The following is a 3,377-nucleotide window of genomic DNA, read 5'->3' as shown; positions in this document are numbered from 1 at the left end:
GACGACAGAGGCGAAACTAGGAATGATTTCAAAGGGGGATATTCAGGTTAAGACATGACAGTGGTCAAATCGGAAAGGGGGGAGAGAGAGAGAGAGAGAGAGAGAGAGAGAGAGAGAGAGAGATCATCCTTGAGCTGGGGAATGGACTCTGTGGTGGGTTGCATGGGGAGTTTGGGATCATTCAGCTTCTGATCCACTTTCTTGAGCACTATGGTATTTCCTGGTTTGTCTTCCTCATTTGAACACAGTTAATGAAAAGCCAGTTCTACCCCGATTGCCCCTTGCTCTCTTACTGCTGCAGCTAAGGCAGGATACAACTACTTGGTCCTGGACTGATACCGTACCAAATGTTGTGTGCACTGTTGTGTGAAGTTCCCGCCAAACCCAGGGATCACAGTTTGTTTGGTTAGGTTGGCTACCCTTGTATTGGCAGTGTGGGCATCAGACAGCCCCTCAGTGGGGAGATTAGCCAGACCCTATTGAAAATCCTGTTTCTGTTCATTTCCCAAGTCTTACTTCTCATCCCCTCATTTTTTTTTTTTTTCTGAGACTTCTTTGTTCTCTTTGAGATTATGTGTCAGGGTGACTTTTCTGGGTTACAACTGAGAAGATTGACTGTCACAGGCTGGATCTGAAGGCATGAAGGGAATGTTTTTTTCAGGTACAAGTAGCAACATGAGCAAGAACTTGAAGACAGACGTTTACATAACTTGGCAGAGAGAGAACAAGAGAACAGCCATGACCCAGGAGATGACTACAGGGCAGGGAATGAAAGAGAATGTGAATTTGACATCATTTGGCCGACTGCTGTGTGCACACGTCCATTCGTGTCTTTGCTAATTCTCACCATTTCTAGGGATCCCGAGAGCTTAAGAAAGGTAATGGTTTGAGATTTGTCTTTAGTCTTGAGATGGCCTGGCAGGGATTTCATGGCTATCACACAACAATAAGAAATTAAATATTAGCCATCTCTTCTTCAAACTTGACTGTTGTCTCACATGCTTCCTTTCCCTATAAATGATAAGTAGACCAAATATCATATAATATGCCTGTGTGTACAACCGGTCCATAAATTACTCCCTATAAGTGGCCAAATAAACACTTGATTTGGTTGAAGTTTAATTTTGCCCTAAGACAGATATGTTACATCCAATTTACTGTCTTAAACTGGATTTCTCAAAAACAGTATTATATTATAAGTCATCTTTGCATTGTATTTCCATAAATGATTCTGTCAAGACTCTCGGAATAACCTGGCTGGAGGATTCCCAGGCCTTGGCAACTGAAGAAAACCTAGTTTGATATGTTCACTATCGATAGAGAAATGGCCACCAAAGGGGCTTGCTAAGGGAATATAGATGTATGACATCCAAATTGGAGAAGCAAAATTCGGCATCATGCCTCCTGATCCACTTCTCTTCCCACTCGACTGCATTAAGTTTGACATAAATTTTATGAGTGCCGTAAAATTTTATATGTAACTGGGGCTCCTTGGGATCACCTTCTTAGACAGGCTAAGTAATCGCAAGCTTTTATATATCTTCTTGGGAGAACATCGTTCATAGGAGCTGCAAATGTCTGAACATTAATCATATTTTCATTTTACACAGACCAGGTAATACGAGTCGTGTACATCATATTATTCCTATGATAATCTCCTATTAAATGTTATCATTTTGAAAGGATAAAGAACCCATTTCTCAAACAGCGTGCTGTTTCAGGGAGACACTGAGCCCTTGCCTATCACAGCTGCAGGACACAGAAGCACTTGGTTTGAGTCAGATATTTCTGGACTAAGAGAGTTTCCACCCAAGTCCCAACTGGGGCTCTCTCACATTGCTCTTCTCTGCCAAAGCCACCTGATAATTGCTTTTGTGTTTCCTCTAAGCTGGAAGCTCTATGGGAAGAGGAGGTGAGCCAGGCTCATGGGGATGTCATATTTAGGACAATTTATGTCACACAGTAGGCTTCAATAGTGCATCCTACATGACGGAAATAAACTGGACCAACATACAGAGAAAATCAAAGACAATCTGTAATGGGGGTAGAGTCATTACTCAGTAAGTTAGACTGAGATGCTCATAAACTTTCTAAACAGTCTCACTTGAGGGTGCTTGTTCTTAACCTTAATAGGGAAACAGAGATTGGGGAGGATTCGAATTGAGAGCTTACATTGAAAAGGGAGTTTGTGTTGCAAGGCATGGTGAGATGCCCTTGTAATCTGAGAATTGGGGACTGTGACCGGAATATTATGAATTTGAATACCTCCCCCCAAAAGAAAAGCTCCCTCAGGAGCTAGCAGAAAAATTAGGGACTCTCCTTCAGAGCCTGGAGTAAATCTGCAGTAAGTTTGTTCAGCCTAACTCCTCCAGCTCTGTCCACATCTCTGAGGGTCCCCCAATCTCAAATGTGTCTCACTTGTGACTGTGAAGGCTTCCGCTGTCATACTCCTGTCTCCTCAGCATCAGCACCACCTCCCCACAGTGATCTGTACCTTGCATTCAAGGTGACTAGACCTCATCCCCTGAGCTGTCACTCATTCTGTCCATAGAGTATCCTTCCATGTCCCCTGCTTACTCTTCTGTCTCTGGCTTTCTGCCCTCTTCTCTCAGTTCTTGGTGGTCCAGTGGTGCCATTGGGACCTTCTTTGTGGTTCTTGCGGCCACATAGTCCTCTCTCATCTCTTTTCCACTGTAAGTTCGGTTTGCAAACATGCCATGGTATCTTTTTAAGGCCAATTTTACCAATATATCTGCTTTCAAATAGCTCTCTTTTGAATTTTCTATCTATGGCTTTTCTGGCGTCTATCCCAAATTCTAAGGTCTAGCCATTGAACTTCCTCCTACTAGCCAAGAAATTACTTGGCTTTTACAAACAGGCTCTCACTTCGGAGCTCCTTCCTTCCATATGTCTATGGGCCTCAAGAGTGGCACCACACATATCTCTCTTTATCAGCTTCATGTCTGCCTGTATGTGTCTAGTTTTATATCTCAGGGTTTCCAACTCACAGCCTGCTACCGGCCAGTGTGAGGTTTGCAACTGAGCATAGTCTGCTGGCCCTGGCAACGGTAATCCTGATATGATTAGAACAGGACTCAAGAGAAGTCAACCCTGGGATATATGAACTGTCTTTAAGGGCAGGCCTTAACAGACCCGATTACAGGAATGCGAACCTAATGGAAAATGACCTGGTTTGTCATGAACTCACAGTGCTTTCTGGCTGGGCCTCCTCATTTGATCTGTCAGGACATGGTAATGTTAACTTACCCCTAAAAGAAGTTAGGAAGCACTGGATTGGAAATGCCTTTTGACCAAATGGGACCTGATGCTGATACGGGTTGCGCACCACGTGATGAGAGAGCCCCTAGGCAAACATA

Source organism: Alexandromys fortis, unplaced genomic scaffold (genome assembly GCF_014885135.2).
Source record: "Alexandromys fortis isolate MF-2015 unplaced genomic scaffold, M_Fortis_MF-2015_v1.1 scaffold_67, whole genome shotgun sequence".
Classification (NCBI taxonomy): domain Eukaryota; kingdom Metazoa; phylum Chordata; class Mammalia; order Rodentia; family Cricetidae; genus Alexandromys; species Alexandromys fortis.
The sequence above is the reverse complement of the archived record's forward strand: the minus strand, read 5'-3'. Positions refer to the sequence as shown.